General features: G+C 47.2%; 1 long non-coding RNA gene across 1 annotated transcript; it reads right to left on the bottom strand.

Moving 5' to 3' along the window:
• Positions 1–6,630: 6,630 nt before the first annotated feature.
• On the bottom strand, positions 6,631–20,434 carry LOC111548633. The gene is made up of 3 exons (XR_002733483.3): positions 20,272–20,434; positions 15,527–15,593; positions 6,631–8,015 (listed from the first exon to the last, which is right to left on the bottom strand). It is a non-coding gene; the product is annotated as an uncharacterized LOC111548633 (long non-coding RNA).
• Positions 20,435–21,431: the final 997 nt, after the last annotated feature.

The raw sequence follows: 21,431 nt of genomic DNA, 5'->3' as shown, positions 1-21,431 counted from the left end.
TAGGGGTCTCACCATGTTGCCCAGGCTGGTCTGAACTCCTGGGCTCAAGCAATTACCTGCCTTGGCCTCTCAGAGTAATGGGATTACAGGTGTGAGCCATTGGGCCCAGTGGTATGAGAGGCTTTAGGAGAAACAGCCATAATGTTCACATATAGTTTATTTCCTTTGTATTTGTTTTGAATTTTTTACAACTGTAGCAATAGTTGACAAATAAAAAATGCATACATTCAAGGTATTCAATGTGATGCTATGCTACATGTATTCATTGCAAAATGATTACACAATCAAGCTAATTAACACATTTATTATCTCACATAGTTATTTTGTAGTGAAAACTCTTAAGATCTACTGTCTTGGTAAATTTCAAGTAGACAATACAGCATTATTGACTATAGTCATCATGCTGTACATTAGCTCTCCAAGACTTACTCATCTTATAACTGAAAGTCTGTATTCTTTGACCAACATGTCCCCATTTCCCAGTTCCCAGCCTCTGGGAACCACCCTTCTCCGCGTCTGTGAGTCTGACCTTTTTAGATTCTACATACAAGTGAGATCATGCAGTATGAAACCACCAGAAGACCCTGAATAGTCAAAGCAATCCTGAACAAAGCTGGAGACACCACACTTTTTTATTTCAAACTATACCACAAAACAATAGTAATCAAAACAGTATAGTAGTGGCATAAAAACAGACATGACACATAGACCAATGAAACAGAGTAAAGAGCCCAGAAATAAACCCAAGCATTTGCAGTCAACATCCACAATGGGGAAAAGATAGTCTCTTAATAAATAGTTCTGGGAAAACAGGATATTCATAAACAAATGAATGAACTTGGACCCTTATAATGAAAGTGACCCAATAGTTCCATAGACAGTTCTTTTTGATAAACATAGAAATTGACACTTCTGGCCTTAAAGCTTGAAATTTATATTTGAAATTTTAAAAAAGATAAACTTTTTTTTAATCTAAGTTTCTTCTTCAGGAAACTACCTTCAGCCCTCTCAAAAAAAAAGTATGGAAGGACTAAAACTCACCAGATCACGGAATCCAGACAATGAGACTTCTCATTCATCAGGATTGCTCCCTTGCTTCTCCTTAGTTTCTATTTTCTCACATGTTGTTACATTTCTTCCCTGCTATTAAAAAACCCCTAATTTTAGTCAGTCAGGGAGACAGATTTGAGGCTGAGCTCCCATCTCATCGGCTTCAGCACCCAATTAAAGTCTTCCTTGGCAGTACTTGTCGGCTCAGTCATTGGCTTTCTGTGCTTCAGGCAGCAGGACCTAGACCAAACCCTTGATGTTTCAGTAACAATACCATACACACAAACTACGATTTATTCAGCCAATTGTACATCTTGAATAAGTTGACGTTTACCTAAGGAACAGCTGGGAACTCAACAGAATTCTCTTTTTCTAGGCCCCTCCTGCTCCTGACAGGAGGGGATGGGGGCAGCCTTATGAACAGCAGGCGGGACACAGACAGGACCTGGGACGTACGATACCATACAGGGTCAGAACAAGGATGGTCCTCAAAGGCCAAGTGGTCCAACCCCGAACCTCACCCCATCAGCAGCAGAACTGGTCAGTGATTCCTCAGCCTCTTCTGGAATATTCTCAGGGGACTTGCGAGCTGTTGCCCACCTTCTCCTTCCATGAAGCTGCAGTCCCTACCCTGCGGCTTCTGACCATTTAACCTCTGGTGGAAATCTCCTTAAGGGTGGCCTTAGGAGAGTGTTCGTGGATTAGGTTCTTGTACAGCATTTAGGAATGTACATCTAAGAATGGAATTCTGTTCCTTGGTAATGGGTCCTAACAGTACGTGTTATGTGCAGATGCCCCTTTCTGTGTAGTCATGGTGTTTTCCTGGCTTGCTGCACATGGGTCCATCTATACTTGCCTTGGTCAGTCTGTCACTGTCCCTAGCCCTCCTACCCTCCCAACTGGGTCCATGGACCCTTCCCTGCCTACCCTTAGCATCCAGGATCAGAGGAGACAGGACCAGCTGCAGGCAAGAGGGATTTATGAACCATCAGCTCACCCCTCTGGCACTCGGCATCCTCTCTGTCAAATCTCATCCAATTCTATTATTTCACCTGACTGTGGTCTTGTGTCTGCTCCAGACCCCACACCCCTACCCTACATTTCAGTTCTGGAAAATGAAATCTCATCTCATTCCCCTCGTCTGGAGATTTCTGGAAATAGGCTTCGTATCCCAGGCCTTCCAAACTTCCCCCTGGTAGGGGCTCTACTTTGCTTTCACAAGGGTATGGGGCATGCCACTCAGAGCCTGCGCACCCACCACCCCTGCTGAACAAAGCCCCAGGCAGCCAGAGACTCCTGCTCTTCACCATCTCACCTTGCCATCTTGATCTCAGCTCACTGACCAGAGAGCAGACACTACCCAAAAGTAGCCACCTAAAGACCAGCCTAGGAGAAAATGGCGACCCCACCCCCATCCCCATCCTCAAATCATGTCTTTACACTTAAGAGTTTTAAATGCGATCAGGTGCAGTGGCTCATGCCTGTAATCCCAGCACTTTTGGAGGCTGAGGTGGGAGGATCACTTGCAGCCAGAAGTTCAAGATCAGCCTGGGCAATACAGCAAGACCCTGTCTCTACAAAACAATTCTAAAAATTAGCGAGGCATGATGGGGGGCACCTTTAACCCTAATTGGGAAGCTGGGGTAGGAGGATCGCTTGAGCCCACGAGTTTGAGGCTGCAATGAGCCACAATTGCACCACTGCACTCCAGCTTGGGTGACAGAGTGAGACCCTGTCTCAAAACAAACAAACAAACAAACAAATAAATAAATGCAAATAGAATCAAAAGATAGGCCTGGCATGGTGGCTCACACCTGTAATCCCTGCACTTTGGGAGGCTGGGGCAGGTGGATCACTTGCGGCCAGGAGTTTAAGACCAGCCTGGCCAACATGGTGAAATCCCAACTCTACTAAAAATACAAAAATTAGCCAGGTGTGGTGGTGTGAGCCTGTAATCCCAGCTACTCGGGAAGCTGAGGTAGGAGAATCACTTGAACCGGAGAGGCGGAGGTCGCAGTGAGCAGAGATCTTGTCACTGTACTCCAGCCTGGGTGACAGAGCGAGACTCCATCTCTAAAAGAAAAGAAAAGAAAAAAGCTAGTTGATGGCAGACAGAAGTGGTGACAATGCAAACAATGGTAGCATGCAGAAACCATGAGGCAGAAGGAGGAAGCTAGTGGGAAGCAGCAGGCGAGTGGGAGCAAAGGCGGAGGGAACTGGCCTACCATAATCAAGGGAAATGAGGGGAAGGGGCAGGCCCAGCTTTGCCCCACTGCCAGGGGAGAACGACTGGTTGTGAGTATAGCACTAGAACAAACTTCCATGAGGTTCCCTATCTTCCTTCCTGGCCACCCTCCACCCAACCCCCATCCCTGTGGCAACCTGCCTTGCCCTCTGCTCTCCACTACCTGAAACAGCTGAACTAACTCAGCCAGGATTCACTCCAGGACCAGACTCCACCCTTAAGGCATGACCCAGCCATCCCACCCTCCTGTGTCCACTGAGCATGGCAACCTGTGGCCCTCCCCAACTCCCGGAAACAGCACCGGCCTCCCAGCCGGAAGACCTGAGCTCTGCAGCTGTCCCGTCCTCTTCGGGCACATTGGGCAATTTTCTCTGTGGTTAATTTCCTCATCTGTAAGCTGAAAGTGATGGTACCTACTCCACATACCCACAGGGAGGCTGGGGGGATCAGCTGAGGTGATGGGAGGGCTCACTGTTAGGAAGACCAGAGACCAGCGGTTGCAGGCAAGTGGGAGGTAGTATTAATATGTTTGTGATAAATCACTATCTACCTGTCAATGCATCAAGCTCCACACATGTCCATCCCTCGACTGTCCTTCACCTCTGCCCTCTCAGGGCTCCTGCCCTGCGCCCCATCCTTATGTTCAAGCTCCTTTGCTCCACAGGGCAAACTCCCAAACCTTGTTCTCACTGAATCCCTCTTCTTCACTTTTGTAGAAGCTGAACTTTTCCAGCAAATCCAGTTTCCTTGGGGTCATCGCCATCACCCAGAGAGCCAGCGGCGTCTTCCACCGCCCACAGGTTGCACAGGTAAACAAGGAGGGGTGGGCTCAAACCTCAAGGATTTGTCCTTTGAGTCCATCACATTGTCACCTTTCCCCTCTTTTAAACTGTCACACCCTGGACTTCCTCAATCACAGGCACCTTGGTCAACTGCACATGCTGGCTCCAACTGACTTCACTTTTCTTCAGGGAGTTTGAAGGAATATGGTTCTCAAATGGAGGTCCCTGGACCAGCATCAGCACACCCTGGGAACTTGTTAGAGATGCAAATTATCTGGTCCCAGCCCAGACCTTCTGAGTATAAAATTCTGGGGTGGAGCCCAGAGCCAACTCTCTGGGTTTAACAAGCCCTTAAGGTGGCTCCGACGCACACTGAAGCTTGAGTTTTAGAGTTTTAATTTTAGTCCTAGGTTTTAATTTTGTCATCTCCCAACTGTACAAAGTCCACCCCGTGCCTCTTGGGCTCCCACCCTTGCTCAGTTGGAGACGTCCCTTTCAGGCAACTAGGATCCGATCCATGTCAGCCTTAAGAAGCCCAAATACAAGCTGACTCCAGCCACTGATGCCTCCCTCCGCTGTCCCTGGACTAAGTTCCCATAATAGCATCCCTAGATGCCCTCCTTCCTCCCTGAGCTCTCGTTCCTCCTCACCCTCCCTTTCAAAGATAGTAAAGTGCTCTCATGTCCTGGTGAAGACTGCTGGGGTGCAAAAAGCCGGGCTCTGGGCTCAGAGTCAGTGGCCCTAGACCCCACCACTTGCTGGTGTATGAGCTAAGGACAGCCAGTTAAATGAGCAGCAGGCATGAAGTACCTGACCCAGGGCTCAAAGCCTCTCCACACATCGTGCCCAGTCCCTCTTCCCTTCTCTGAGCATCCCTTATCTCTAAAACCAGGATGGTGCCACCCACCTCACACAGGCCACATCTTCAGTCACATGCAAAACAAGACGGTGGACACTTTATAAATGTCAAGACTTGCCATCCAAAGTGTGGCTTATGGCCGGGCGCAGTGGCTCATGCTGTAATCCTAGCACTTTGGGAGGCCAAGGCAGGTACATCAACTGAGGTCAGGGGTTGGAGACTAGCCTGGTCAACATGGTGAAACCCCGTCTCTATTAAATACAAAAATTGGCCGGGCACGGTGGCTCACACCTATAATCCCAGCACTTTGGGAGGCTGAGGCAGGCAGATCACCTGAGGTCAGGAATTCAAGTGCAGCCTGACCAACATGGAGAAACTCCATCTCTACTAAAAATACAAAATTAACCAGGAGTGGTGGCGCATGCCTGTAATCCCAGCTACTTGGAAGGCTGAGGCAGAAGAATTGCTTGAACCCAGTAGTGGAGGCTGCAGTGAGCCAAGATCACACCATTGCACTCTAGTCTGGGCAGGAAGAGCAAAACTCCATGTCAAAAAAAAAACAAAAATTGTCTGGGCATGGTGGTGCACACCTGTAATCCCAACTACTCGAGAGGCTGAGGTGGGAGGATCACGTGGGCCCAAGAAGCGGAGGTTACAGTGAGCCACAACCGTGCCACTGCACTCTAGTCCAGGTGACAGACGGAGACCCTACCTCAAAAAAAAAAAACAAATACAAAACAGAGTATGGCTTGTGGGTCAGCAGCAGTGGTATCCCCTGGGAGTCTGTTAGGAATGCAGAGTCTCAGGCCACTCAGGCCCCTGAATGAGAATCTGCATTTTAACAAGGTCCCAGGGGATGCATCTGTAAAGGCTGAGAGGCACTGATGTAAAGAACTAGGAGAATGGGAGACACTGCATATGTATCAATCTTCAAGCTCTTCCATCAAGCCCCTCCCTCTCAGTGCTCTTTCCCACCCCAGAAGAAACACTGTCCTCTCCCTTGTCTAGAGCAGTCATTCCTCATCAGCTGGCCCATGAGAATCCCCTGCACCAACGTTTAAACCAGACCCCAGGAGAATTAAATTAGAATATCTCAGAGAGGGCCCCACATAAGGAATTTTTTTTTTTTTTTTTTTTTTGAGACGGAATCTTGCTCTGTTGCCCAGGCTGGAGTGCAGTGGCACAGTCTCCTCTCACTGCAACCTCCACCTCTTGGGTTCAAGTGATTCTCCTGCCTCAGCCTCCGGAGTAGCTCGGAGTACAGGCACGCATCACCACACCCAGTTAATTTTTGTATTTTTGGTAGAGATGGGGTGTCACCATGTTGACCAGGCTGGTCTTGAACTCCTGACCTCAAGTCATCCACCCACCTCTGAAAAGGAAAAAGCTCCCTTTTCCCCCTCGCAGGGTGTGTGACAGGGGGAGTGGCTCACTTCTTCAGGGCCCAGCTGCTCATACCTCTAGGGGAGCATAGAGGTGGGCAGGTTGTGGGGCTCCCAGCCCATGGCAGTGTCTAGGGGTGAATGTTTATGGCTCCTGAAGCCCCAGTGGGCGTGGGCGCTTTTAGTTTAGCCGTCTAGAGGCGGCTTATGTTAACCAGCTCAATTTGACCCTCTTCTTGTGGAAAGGACAGAGGGCTTTCTGTGTCTGAGTTCTTGCCTTGGTATACCAGAAGAATCAGATCACACGTGGGCTTGGAGAACGGGTGCAAGGTTTTATTGAGTGGAAGTAGCTCTCAGCAGATGGGGGAGCCAGAAGGGAGATGATGTGCCTCTGAAGTCGAGCCGCTCAGTGGTCCTGACCGCCCCAGCCAAACTCTGTGTGGTTTCGCGGGTGGAAGTCCTGCAGACGTGCCGGCGTGCTCCCCTCGGAGGCCTGTCAATGTCGAGCCGCTTGCGTCTTCTTCCGTCGATGTGTTCCTGGCCACGTTCAGCCACTTGTGTGCTTGCCTGCTAGGGTCTCGGGTTTTTACAGGCACAGGATGGGGGCATGGCAGGCCAGGATGGTCTTGGGAAATGCAACATCGGGACATGAAGGCAGGAGTGCCTGTCCTCACCTAGTCAGTGGGCCCAGGCCCAGGGGTGGAGCCCCCGCCGGAGACCTGCCCTTCTCCTCCCAGCACTTCCCTGCCCCCTTCCCTATCACCTCGGCCTCCTAAAGTGTTGGTATTACAGGCGTGAGCCACTGCGCCTGGACCACATTCGGATATTTTTTAATTCCCTAGATCATTCTCATGTGGGTCCAGGGTAAAAGCTCCCACAAGCCAACCCCACTATGGTTCCACCCCTCAATTCCACCATCTCCCAGGGAGCTCCTTGCCACACCATTTGCCTCACCTCTGCCTCTCCGCACCTATACCTCTCCACTCTCCACTCACCGCCCTCCCCACTGCATCTCCAAGCACCCCTCACCCCATCATGCCTGGCTGGCCTTTCCCTTTGGCTGCTAGAATAGTCCTGTGGCTTTCACTTGACCAGAATTCAGAGAAAACCCTGATATGGATTTTGAACCTCACCCAGGGACAGAGTTCTCTCCACCGGGATGTGCCAAACGTCCACTTCTCTGTCCTCCTTCCACCTCTCATCCTGCCTCGTTTTCTCTGCTCTCCAATTCCACAAGCAAGTGGTCCCTGCCTGCAGCCCCCATTTCTGCCACAGTGTGACACCTACTCGTTAGATGTTAAAAGGCCTCTCCCAACACCTCTCCAAGGCAACAGCACCACAGCCTTCAGACTACCTGTGCGCAATGCCTGCGGGAGAACACTGGTAAAAGACAGTTTACTCGAGGACTTCACTGCTATTGGGTAAACAAAGGAGGATTTTTCAAGAAACCTCCAATATCCGTCAGACAATAGATCAAAGAGGAGCCCAGATAAGCCAAGGGAGGCCCAGTGAAGAAGAAAGCGCTGGCTCTGTTCCACCTGGGAAGCACCTGCCCAAGAACTGGGGATCTGAAGGGATCTTTTTCCTTCGGTGGCAAAGCTGGAAGTTCCTCCAGGGCCTGAAGCAGAAGGCAGACGGGACCAGGAGAACATGCATGCTTCTCAAGAAACACAGAGAGCAGTCCCGTGGGCTGGACCCTGTAACCGAAGAAAGGGGTCAGGAGCTTATTGCTCTTAAGAGTCCTTGCTGAAGCGGCATAATGTTGTAGGGACGATCATGGCCCTGTGTTGTACCCTCACATATCCGCACCTATGGCATGCTGGTGGTGTTGAATTCTAGAAGCCAGACTTGAAAATAAATTGTTGCTCATCCTCCCATCATTCACTCATCAAATACGTCATCAATGCCTGCTGCATGCTAAGAGTTAGAGAAACACACACCATGAGGGCTGGGTGCGGTGGCTCATGCCTGTAATCCCAGCACTGTGGGAGGCCAAAGCGGGTGGATCACAAGGTCAGGAGTTCAAGACCAGCCTGGCCAATATGGTGGAACTCCAACTCTACTAAAAATACAAAAATTAGCCGGGTGTGGTGGCGCATGCCTCTAGTTCCAGCTACTCGGGAGGCTGAGGCAGGAGAATCGCTTGAACCTGGGAAGTAGAGGTTGCAGTGAGACGAGATCACGTCACTGACTCCAGCCTGGTGACACAGCAAGACTCTGAAAGAAAGAAAGAAAGAAAGAAAGAAAGAAAGAAAGAAAGAAAGAAAGAAAGAAAGAAAGAAACGGAAACACACAACACAACACGTGACACAGCCCTTGGAGAGGCCAAAGTCTAGAGAAAACCAAACTGACAGATCATAAAGTGATGCCTGTGATTTTAAAAACAAAAATAAATAGAAGAGAATGCAGGTAACCAGTGTTTTGGGAACCCAGAAGGAATCCTTCTGTGGGGCTAGGAGATAAGGCAAGGTTGACGGTCCTGAGGATGCCGAAAGCCGAAAGCTTCAGGGATGAAAGCAGGGACTCCTGCCTCACAAAATCTGATTGATCCCTTTCACTTCTTTGTTTCATCCCCAAACAGCTCACTTTGCTGAAACTGACATCAAAGCCCCTGTTTTTAAGGTTTGGCATCAGAATTGTGAAATGGTTGTCTAGAGAGGTACTGACCCTGCTGGACAATGAGACAATGTCTATTTCTCCAAACCCTTTAGAAACCCGAACACTCTCACTGAAACAATGAGAAGGTCACTCTGATAGGTAAAAACGGAATTAAATGGTTGTGCTGATCTACATTTCTTAGATTACTAGTAAAACTAAACATGCTTTCAAGATGAATGACATGGAATCTGTCTTTAATTGACTCCTTCTTTGTCCCCTGCCCCGGGGCCATGTTGTTTTTTCTTTGCTGTCTCTACTTTGTCCCTGTCTCTCCATCTCTGATGTCCTCCGCCCAGTCCAGGCCCACATCACTGCTCCCTATTTTCCTGGACTAACTTGTCCCCCCGGCCCCAGTCCTCCAACCTGCTCCGTGCACCTGTGTCTCCTGCTAGGACAGCCCTTCCATCAGATCACCCGCCCCTTTAGAAGCTCTGAGGCTCCTGGCTGCTCAACAGATCGAGTCTTCTGCTAGCTTTCCAGGCTGTCCATAAAGGGGACCCTTCCTGCCTGTCTAATACCCAACCACCCCTTGTCTCAGCCCAGCCGCTTCCCATCCCTGCTTCCTCACCCAACACCACTCTCCCTTTAAGGCATCACACTTCGGAGCGCTCGGCACCTTTTCCTGGTTACAGGACAGGAAATCTACAACCTGTCCTCCTAATTTCAATGTAAGTTAGCCATTTGTGACCAAGAGCCCAGTTTCCTCTAGAAACATGTTAACGACTGACAGCCTGTAACACAAAAGCAGCTTAAACCCAGAGCTGAACCACAGTGCTGACGGTCCCTTCCCACATTCGGGATCTGGGGAGGCATGATGCTTCCAGAAACGGCACATCACATCAAAGAGACCGCAGCTCAGTAAAGTCTCTGCCCTACCACCTGCTTAGAAGGAATTTGGGAAGGTTGTCTCACTCCCTAAACTTTATTTTCCTTGGTATTGTAAGTTGGGGGTTCCAGGAGAAAGACACTGAGGTGGAGTCTGGCTTGCAGGATATTTATTAGAAATCAACATTTACAGAAAAGAGGTGGAAGGATCACAGCTGGGCAGAGGGAACAAGCCTCAGCCAACACAGTGGAAAACTCTGGGGCCTATGTGACCATCAAAGTTGTCCCCTGTTGGCCAGAATGGCCAAGGCTTTATCCCCCTGCCTGGATCAGTCATCGACGTAGACAGCCCAGCGTGTACACTTCATAGAAGGAGCCGACTGCTGGAGGCTCTGGGCTGCACATCTCCATGCCCACTGCACTTGTTTGTAGAAGGAGGTAATAATAACAGGACCTACCCTATGTTGTTGCAATGATGAAATAAATGAAACATTTAGCACACAGCGTGTCCGGCACAGAAGAGGAATTCAATAAATGCTTGCCGTTACTGTCATTGTCATCACAGGTCGAGTAAGAGCTGGAGGAAGAGTCCTCCCTTTAGGAATTCACCGAGCGCACACATTGAGCACTTATGTGCCAGGCACAGTTCAAGGATCAGGAGTGCTGCTCTGAGGTTACGGGTGTTCAGTAGGTGGCCATGACGGGCCTCGCCCAGAAAAGAAAACTTGAGCAAAGACTTGAGGAGGCTAGAAACAGAGGAGACAGCCGTGCAACCGCCCTAGAGAAGGAGCAGGCCTAGAATGTTCCAGGCCAGAGGGGCTGAACAAAGTGAGCCAGAGGGCATGGGATGGGAGTAAACGTCAGACAGGCAAGACTGTTTCTGGGGTGGAGGGACAAGTGTCAAAATAAACCAAACTCAGATCTGATCAAGTCTCACCATCAACTTAAAGGTACGGAAATACAGGGGCAGAGCAACATGGTAATAGAGAGCAACATGGTAACACCTTGGGAATACCATCAGCAAAAGTAAGGCTGTGGGACAGTCTGTGGGAAAAGTGCCCTAGTTCCTTCAAAAACAGCCAAAAACGGAAAAATTGCAAGAAAAAGGTGATGAAGAGGCTCCTATGGATTAAGACTTGAACAGATTGACAAATCCCACTATAGAAACCTTATTTGGATCCCAATTCCAACCAGCAAACTGTCTTACAACGATTCATCAGCATCTTATAACTGAGAAAATATAAACAATGGCTGGACATTTAGCAAAAATAAAGAATTGCTACAAATGACTTTTAGGCATCGTAATGAAATTGCTTTGTAGGCTTTTTTGAGTCTTTATCTTTGAGAGATAAGTACTGAAATCGTTATGGATAAAATGATAGGATGCCTGAAATTTGCTTCAGAAATAATCAGGGGGTGGGGGAAAGGAGGTAGAGGTGAAAAAAAACTGTCTATATTTGGCAACTGTTGAAGCTGCCATGGGTACGTAAAGATGTATTACGCTGTTCCCTCTACTACATTGTTTTATGTACATTTGCAATTTCCCATAATAAAAGGTTGCAAATACACCAGCCAATGATACTGAAGCATTGCCTCAAACCCCTCCAGGACACTCCCTCCACAATTACTACGTTGACTGGAATCCACCCATCCTCTACCTGAATCTCTTGGACATCCTCAGACCCTCCAATGATCACTGAATGGAATGCTGATTTTCTCCAGCACTTAAAGCCAAAAGCAGGTTTTTCCAGGCCCACCTGACCTTCCACAGCTTGAGGGCATCCAGCCAAAGTGCCTGACTGTGGATGGTAAACAACCAGTGAGCTGACAATTTCTAAGGGCTAGAGACCCAAGAAAATCTCGTGTGTGTGTGCAACAGAAGACTCTTTTTTTTTTTTTTTTTTTTTTTTTTTTGGAGACGGAATCTCGCTCTGTCGCCCAGGCTGGACTGCAGTGGCCAGATCTCAGCTCACTGCAAGCTCCGCCTCCCGGGTTCACGCCATTCTCCTGCCTCAGCCTCCCGAGTAGCTGGGACTACAGGCGCCTGCCATCTCGCCTGGCTAGTTTTTTGTATTGTTTAGTAGAGACGGGGTTTCACCGTGTTAGCCAGGATGGTCTCGATCTCCTGACCTCGTGATCCGCCTGTCTCAACCTCCCAAAGTGCTGGGATTACAGGCTTGAGCCACCGCGCCCGGCCAAGACTCTTTATAAGAATGTTTATAGTTGCTATATTCCTAATTACCAAAAATGGAAACACCCAAATGTCTATCCCCAACAGACACGTAAATAAGGCATGGTATAATTGTGTGATGGAATACTACACAGCCCTGAAAAAGATCAAACTTCACATACATGCTGCTACAAAGATGAATTTCACAGACAAAATGTTGAGTGATGGAAGCTGGAGACAAAAGACTACATGTTACCTGATTCTGTTCATACGAAGCCAAAATTAGTGTGTTACAGGAAGGAAGGGCTACTTACCAGAAAGAGGCATGAGGGTTTTTGGGGATGCTGGAAATGTTTTATACCTTGTGGTTACTTGGAAAACATGTATGTTAAATTTGATCAACTATACGCTTAAGATTTGTGTGCTCTACTGTAAGTTATATTTCAAGCTTGTGGGTTTTTTTTATTTAAGAAAAAAAATTTTATTATTCCCATCACCATGAAATGAAGGCAAAAAATAAACACAGGAAAGAAAAAAATTTTTCTAAGAGAGTCTTTTTTTAATTACTCTTTTTCTGAGACAGTGTCTTGCTCTGTTGCCCAAGCTGGAGTGCAGTGGCTCAATCACAGCTCACTGCAGCCTTGATTTCCCAGACTCAAGTGATCCTCCCCCCTCAGCCTCCTGAGTAGCTGGGACCACAGACAGGCACCACCGTGCCCCGCTAATTTATTTATTTATTTATTTATTTATTTATTTATTTATTTATTTATTTAATAGTAATGGGGTGTTGCCCAGGCTGGTCTCAAACTCCTGGGCCCAAGCGATCCTCCCGCCTCCCAAAGTGCTGAGACTACAGGTGTGAGCCATCACACCCTGCCATTCTCAGGGAGTCTTATGTGTTGGATAATCATATAACATATTAGCCAAATTTGGAGAGTTCTAAGAGTAAAAACAAGTGCTATTAAGAAATATGTCAGGATGGGCATGGTGGCTCACGCCTGCAATCTCAGCACTTAGGGATGCTGAGGTGGGAGGATTGCTTGAGCCCAGGAGTTCAAGACCAGCCTGGGCAACAAAGTAAGATCCCATCTCTCGAAAAAAAAAAAAAAAAAATTATTAAAAAAAGCAATATGTCAGAACAACAGGCCTAAGCCAGGCTGTGTGGCTACCCTGATTTAATTTATTGGATATTAACTTCTGGGATCCCTTTCCTGCTCACACCAGCACCTCTTAACCAGTCTACATGGTCCAATCTCCTCTGCAGTTTTTAAGACTCCCCTGCTTGGGAATGTTGTTTTCCTTGGGAATTGTGATTTACTTGGTGGAGAAGAGGGCCTGGTTGTCCACTTTTTTTTTTTTTCTTTTAACTCTCCAAGTAGTTCTAATGTACAACGTTGCCTCAGGCTCCTGGGCTCAAGCGATAGTCCACCAAAAGGCTCAGTGTGTCCCATCAGCTGGCAAATTAAGAAATAATAATACTAAGGCTGTGTAGAGAAGATGAAGGGACAGTTTTCTTCTGTATGAGTTTCGCTTTTAGCTCTGACACTGATGTTGGATGTTTTTAATTTGGTTATTGAAATTATCTTAGTTGTCCAGACAAGATGACCAACCATCCCAGTTTGCCTGGACTGCCCTGGTTTTCACCTCAGAAGTCCCACATCCCAGGAAACCTGTGTCTCTGGCAAACGGGGATGGCTGGTCACTCGCAGTAAAACACATTATTCTGGAATAGTTCCAGTGGCCACATGATTTAAGGAAATTAGATTGTGGGTCTGGAAACTGCTAAGAATTCAAGAAAATCTCCAGCCCCAGCATTGCAGACACAATTTAGATAATCACTCTCTTCCACTTTTCCAAATTCCTGTTCACTGTGTGTGGGAAGCTCAGCCTCAGGTCACACTGGTCAGTACAGCTGACAGGACCAGGGACATTCCTGTCCTCTCCCATCTCACCTCCCTTCCTTCCAATATTGTGTGAGCACCAAGATAACTCATGCACCTCCGCTTCCCACCCTGTGCACAGCAGAGAAACATCGCTGGCATCTCTCTGCCTTTAACAGGCCAGCCTTTGCTTCCAGCTCTGAGAAAGCACGTTATCCGTGTGCTCAGCTCCTGAACCTGGGCACTCCCCTGCTTTGGTCTCTAACCTGACTGGAAGACGGTCTCTTCACCCCGCCATTTCTGGTTTTTTTTTAAATTCCTTTTACACACACCCACACATACACCACACACAATTTTGTTTTAATCTGACCAACGGATTCACATCACATAATTTTTCCTCTCAAAGGTTCACACTCAATCTTCTTTGCAAGCCAAATACTTTGCATATCTGAAAGCACATCCTTAGATCATGTGGAGTGTTTTTTTAAAGTATTATAAAAAGAGATTTCTGGACCGGGAGCGGTGGCTCATGCCTATAATCCCAGCACTTTGGGAGGTCGAGGCAGGTGGATCACCTGAGGTCAGGAGTTCAAGATCAGCCTGACCAACACGGAGAAACCCGGTCTCTACTAAAAATGCAAAATTAGTCAGGCATGGTGGTGCCTGCCTGTAATCCCAGCTACTCAGGAGGCTGAGGCAGGAGAATCGCTTGAACCTGGAGGCAGAAGTTGTGGTGAGCCAAGATCACGCCATTGCACTCCAGCCTGGGCAACAAGAATGAAACTCTGTCTCAAAAAAAAAAAGAAGGGATTTCTGAATTAGATGATTGCTACTGATACTTTGCTGCCGTTTCTGAAAGGATTGGAAAACAGAAAATGTATAGCTGCTGTAAGCTTCACAAGTGAACAGTGAGCCAATTAACAGCCCCCTCCCCTTTTTAAAAATACGAATCCCAGCCAGGCGCGGTGGCTCACATCTATAATCCCAGCACTTTGGGAGGCCAAGGAGGGTGGATCACTTGAGGTCAGGAGTTTGAGACCTGCCTGGCCAACATGGTAAAACCCATCTCTACTAAAAATACAAAAATTAGCCAGGCATGGTGGCGGACGCCTATAATCCCAGCTACTGGGGTGCTGAGGCAGGGGAATCACTTGAACTCAGAAGGTGTAGGCTGCAGTAAGCTGAGATTGCACCACCGTGCTCCAGCTCTGGGTCACAGAGCCAGACTCCATCTCAAAAAAAAAAAAAAGGGTGCAAATCTCTTTCTTTCATCAACATATGATGCCCCTTTTCCTGCAAAACCTACTCATTTTCACCGACTTAATATGTCTGAGAAATGGTGCTTCACTTTATGCCCGGTAGGTAACATGCCTCGAGAGCCATTCCCACGTGGCTGGGAAAGCTTACCTCTTCCCCTTGCAGACGGATGTACATTGCTAGCTGTTAAACGGATGAAGAAGCCACAGTACCCAGAAAAGAAAAACCAATGACACTCCTCACAAACGTGAGGAACAGCAGGCAGAGAAAAAATGCCTGCCCTAGAACCAATTTTCAGAACTGCTACTAGCCAGCTATGCCTCTCAGAGCCTTAGTTTCTCATCCATAAAATAAGGCATTTGCACAAAATTGTCTCCACAACCTTCTTTCTGCTCCAAAACGCTATGATCTTCCTTACCGCATTATTCTTTATTTCTCCTTCATCATTTACTTCCAAAGCATAGTTCACAGGGGTCAAGTCTACGCTGAAAAAAATAAGATAATGAATAATTACAATCAGTACATATTAAAGATTAAATAAGCCAGTTTTTAAAATACAAATGGTAAATATATACATTGCAGAGAAAAAATACAAATGGCTGATAAATATATCAAAAGATGGCTAACCTCACTAGCAATCAGAAAAATTAAAATTAAAATGAGATGCCGTTTTTTTCTCCATTGAATTGGTAAAAAGGTAAAGGAATGACAATGTCAGTCGTTGGCAACGATGTGGGGAAATAGGAGTGAAACTCAGCACAGACTCCTTAGGGACAATTTCACATTGTCCACAAACATGTAGAAGTTTAGGTACCTTTCATCTGAATCTATAAACCTATACTGCAGAATACTCATGTATGTTGCACCACTGTGTGCACCTTTAGAACATCAAATACAAACTAAAGGCCTTTCTACAGAAGAGCTGGTTGAATATGCTTCATCCAAACATAGATTAAAGGCATTTAGCCTTCCCTTAGGAATCTGTCCATTGGACTTCAGGATTAAAAATAAATAAATAAATAAATAAACAAACAGTTAAGGGTAACTCTTCTCTCAGCCAAGAACTATAATTTGCATTTGGCGTCTGCCACTTAGAGTGAGTAGCTTTTACCTTTCTTGCATTGGGCACAGAGATCGCATTTGAAGGTGGAAGTTTGTTTCTCTACCTTCTATGCCGTTCTTCAAAATGGTAGTGAGAAATCGGGAGGAAATCAGGCATGTAAAAAGAGCAACCCTGTGACAAGGTTGTCCCTCTGAGCTGAGAGTATCTTTCATGGCTGCAAGGCACACATGTGAGTCAGCCTGAAAAACATCCCAAATAATCGGAAAAGTCCAGGTATCTCCACTACAGGTAACTTCAGTCTGAATTTCAGTATTTCTTGGGGTCAAAAAAGCCACCATAGAAGGCGAAAAAAATTCAGACCAGCTGTAGTATGAGGAAGCCTAGGCCAAAAACAAGCTCATCAAGACAGAGGAAGCAATTCTGTCTTCTTCAAGTTGAAACAAGACCTGCACTCCTCAAAAGGGACACTGCCCAATAAAGAAAGCACAGGGGGTGTAAGAAAACCTCACTCCTTATAAGAACATGCATTTCAAAACGGAATATGAGGCCGGGCGCAGTGGCTCACAAGTGCCAAGGCGGGAGGATCACCTGAGGTCAGGAGTTCGAGACCAGCCTGGCCAACATGGTGAAACCCCATCTCTCCTAAAAAATACAAAAATTAGTCGGGTGTGGTGGTGCATGCCTGTAATTCCAGCTACTCTGGAGGCTGAGACAGGAGAATCGCTTGAACCCAGGAGGTGGAGGTTGCAGTGAGCCGAGATCACAACACTGCACCCCAGCCTGGGAGACAGAGCAAGAGTTCATCTCAAAAAAAAAAAAAAAAAAAAAAACGGGAAGATGAAGGGTTCAAAGAGTTTTCGAGATGATGGACACTTCTCATACACAGCACAAACCTTTAGTTAAAAATGTGCAGCCTTCCCAAGTACATTAAAAATTAACTAAAAGAAGAAAAAGTTGTATTGAACCCACTCTTGTTTGGGAAATTTCATTACCCTGAAGTTTCCAAACATACTATTCTCTACATAAACAAAAGAGAAGACAGTCTATCTAAAAGTAAGTACAATGTATTTTTGTGGAAATAAACTAGACACAGATTCTGGCTAAATAGCTAATCATTAAATACACACACAGAGTCCTGGCCATTGCCACACCAGTGACTAAATGCCTTTAACAATCAACTTCCTGGAGGTCTGAACATTTCCTCCAGTGGCCTAGTGTTTTTATAGACACCATCTCATTTCTGTACATAACATTCTCAGGATGTTCCCAGACTATCCCCACTTTGTAAGTATAAAAAGTAAGATGCCAAAACCTACCTAACTGACCTGCCTAAGGTCACAGAGCCATTAGCCAGGGCCTTGATGCCAGGCCTGCAGAGCACACAGCAAACGATCTGTGCCTCCTGGGGGCCAGCATCACAAAAATTATATTTGAACCTTTCAATATTTTGGACACGATCTTTCTCCAAACCACATTGTAATAAAGTTGTCACTTCGGTTCCAAGAATACTCTTTGATGGCGAAGAGTTCAGCAAGCCTCTTCCTCTATCAAAACTGGTTTGCCCAGATGTCCTAGCTCAACAGGTGGGAGGAAGGGCAAATCTGGGAACCAGGACCTGCAAACAGAGCCAACTCAAAACAGAATCCAATCATCACCCTAGCAAGTTTCCTCAACCTGGGTGTGAGATTAATTCCCATTCTGGACATAAGTCAGAACCTTCACTCTCAGTGTAAACAGCAACCAACCAGCAAAATCTTAAGACATTTTCTCAGCATCCCTTAAAATGTATTGCTCGGCCGGGCGCGGTGGCTCAAGCCTGTAATCCCAGCACTTTGGGAGGCCGAGACGGGTGGATCACAAGGTCAGGAGATCGAGACCATCCTGGCTAACATGGTGAAACCCCATCTCTACTAAAAAATACAAAAAAACTAGCCGGGCGAGGTGGCGGGCACCTGTAGTCCCAGCTACTCGGGAGGCTGAGGCAGGAGAATGGCGTAACCTGGGAGGCGGAGCTTGCAGTGAGCTGAAATCCGGCCACTGCACTCCAGCCTGGGCGACAGAGCGAGACTCCGTCTCAAAAAAAAAAAAAAAAAGTATTGCTCATTTATTCCCACAAGGCCCTTCAGGTTCCTATCTCAGTTCTTGGCCCCAGGCATCTTGAACTAATACTAGCCAGGGAATGTTCTGTGCTCTCTCTCACCTCTGGGTCTTTGCACATTCGTGTCTCTATCCAGAAAACTGTCTTCTTGGTACCCTTGTCTACAGCACTCCTTACCCACCCAGCTTCTTCCCATCTCAGAGGTCACTTCTTCCAGGAAGCCCTCCTGGCCTCTCTCAGTTATGTGTTTCTGTATCACCCTGTATTTCTCCTATGATCATAGGACACAAAATGACCCTCCACGTGTAATTACCTGGTAACTTGTCTGCCTCCTCTATTTAAACTATAAACTCCATGAGGGTGGGAGCGGGGTCTGTCTTCTTAGCCATTGTATTTCTAGCACCCTGCATAGCATCTGGTTGTGGATAAATAAGCAAGTGAATACATGAAATTAACAAACATCTATGGTTTACCATTACAGTAGGCCTGTTGCTGGACACAGGATAGAAAGATAAACTTATGCCCTCTGCCTTCAGATAAATTGTCATCTATTAATCCATAATGATTTCTTATCTTATTTCACATATAGACAGACTCTTATAAAAACACAGCTACCCAACATGAGCCCTGAAGCTGATTCTCACTAGAATGAGAATGTCCTTCTCTGTGCTATCAGTGGTGTCTCTGAAATGTTTAGACCCAGATCTGCCCTTTAAACTCCTGCTTTGTGAGAACCAACAAATAGATGAGAATACTCTGTATTACAAGCAAGCATCGTGCCTGCTGGCTTCAGGATCCCCAGAGAAATGAGGTTCCAGAAATTCATCTGTTTCAGGATTTTTTCTGTTTTGTTCTGCTGTTTTGTTTTGTTTTGTTTTCTTGGAGAAAGGGTCTCGCTCTGTCACCTGGCTGAAGTGCAGTGGTGAGCCTCCAATTCATAGACTCAAGCAGTCCTCCTGCCTCAGCCTCCCGGGTAACTGGGACCACATGTGCGTGCCACCATGCCCAGCTCATTTGTTTTTATTTTTTGCAGAGACAGGATCTCCCTATGTTGCCCAGTCTGATCTTAAACTCTTGGCCTCAAGAGATTCTCCTGCCTCAGCCTCTCAGACTGCTAGGATTACAGGCATGAGCTACCACTCCCAGCCTCAGAAGCTGCTCTGAATAGGAATAAACATAGAGTGAGAAGTGAGACAGAGGTTTTCGTTTTGTTTGCAGCTGCCCTTTCCACAAAAGAACTACAAAGAACTACAAAAAGCACAGTACCTCCATCCCTTCTGCCTCCTAAACTAAAAAGGAACACAGTCCACAGGCCCTTGACTTTATCTTTCTGAGCTGTTTTGAAACTAGGTGCCACCCCACCCAACCCCTTGATGCCATTACCCAAGTCTGTGGTTCTCAAAGGTGGTCCAAGGACCAGCAGCATCAGCATCATCTAAGAACTTGCGAGAAATGCCGATTCTCAGGCCCCACTCCGACACACTGAATCAGAAATACTGGGGTGGGGCCGGCCATCAGTGTTTTATCAAGGGCTCTAGGGAATTCTAATACGCACTCAAATTTGAAAGCAACTGCCTAGTTCCTTATCACAGCACTTACTGCAAGCTGAGTTGTCTTGTTTATTTAAATGTCTTATTTGTTGTCCTCCTTAGCTGGAGGATTTCAGCTACATGAAAGCTGGGACCTTGTCCATGTGGCTCAGGGCTCTGCACCTTCTGTGACTTAGAAAGGGGCCATCACGTAATAGGTGCACAGTAAATATTTTTCGAATAAACAAACAAATCTTCCTATATTTGCTTGTTTTCCTCAATGTCCAAGGAGCTGGCCCTGAACAATCCCAGAAGTTAAAGCACCCTCGTGAGTCATCTGGGCAAGCGGCTGGTTATCTATTGGGTGATAAGGCTCCAAGGACAGGAGGTGAATACTGCACAGCCTGACTGCGCGTCCCCTTCGCCCAAATCCCCAAGGCTGGAGTGCCCCCTCACAAACATGCTGAACTCACCTTTCCCTATTTCAGAGGCCTGATGTTGTGCCACCACCAAGACATCCTGGACTCACAAATGGATTCAGGATCACCAAGGAGATTCCCTGTACAGGTGGATCAACTCTTGGCTGCCCATCCCTCTGCAGAGTCCTCCCTCCCTCAGGGCACCCTCCCCTTCTCCACTAACTACCACACCCAGGGAAGCAGAAGCCGTTGTCATTACGATGCATAAAGTCCCATCTCCAGGTTACTCAGCAGAATTGTTTGAGAAGTTCTTCCCTTATTAGTCGAAAGGGCAGGAAAGGCAGATCTTGGGGGAAGAGACAAGAGAAACAGCCATTCAGAAAAAGGAAAGATCATCACTGCTTCTCACACCAACCGGTGCTCATTTTATCCCAGGGAACCCTCATAAGCCTAAAATGTACTCATCATGACGACCGTTCCTCAAAATAAGGAAACTAAGGCTTAGAGAGTAACTTTTACAGCCAGGTGTGTGGTGGCTCACACCTGTAATCCCAGCGCTTTGGGAGGCCGAGGCAGGTGGATCACTAGAGGCCAGGAGTTCAAGACCAGCCTGGACAACATAGTGAAACCCTGTCTCTACCAAAAATACAAAAATTAGCCGGGCATGCTACTCGGGAGGCTGAGGCAGAAGAATCGCTTGAAACCCGGAGGCGGAGACTGCAGTGAGCAGAGAACATGCCTCTGCACTCCAGCTTGGGCGACAGAGCAAGCCTCTGTCTCAAAAACACAAAAGAGAATATCTTTTCCAAGATCTTACAGTGGACCATAACCCGAACTCGGCTCTGACTCCAAAGCCTCTCTAATCTCTGGCCCCTCCCTTCCACGGCCCTGCCAGCAGCAGTTCACCCAAATAGGGAAAGAGAAAATGCATTTTCAGGAGGGAATAAGCCAGGTGACTTGAAGAGCCAAGAGGACACCTGGCTGCTGGCGTCTCCCCCCACCGCCCTGCCCCGAGGCTGCCACGCCTCTCTTCCTGGATGTGCCCTGGGCTGCCTGGGACGGTTAATATTAAAGGGCACTGAGCACCTTCCGGTTCCTGAGGCCCCTGTGGAAGGTGGGACGCTGACTCACAGCCTACGTGGCAGCCACATGTTTCCACAGCTCCCAGCAGCAGCAGCCAGCAGGCGCCTCCTGTGTCCTACGGGCCAACAGGA

The sequence above is a fragment of the Piliocolobus tephrosceles genome, chromosome 5, assembly GCF_002776525.5.
Source record: "Piliocolobus tephrosceles isolate RC106 chromosome 5, ASM277652v3, whole genome shotgun sequence".
NCBI lineage: Eukaryota > Metazoa > Chordata > Mammalia > Primates > Cercopithecidae > Piliocolobus > Piliocolobus tephrosceles.
This window is presented reverse-complemented; position numbering and strand designations above follow the sequence as displayed.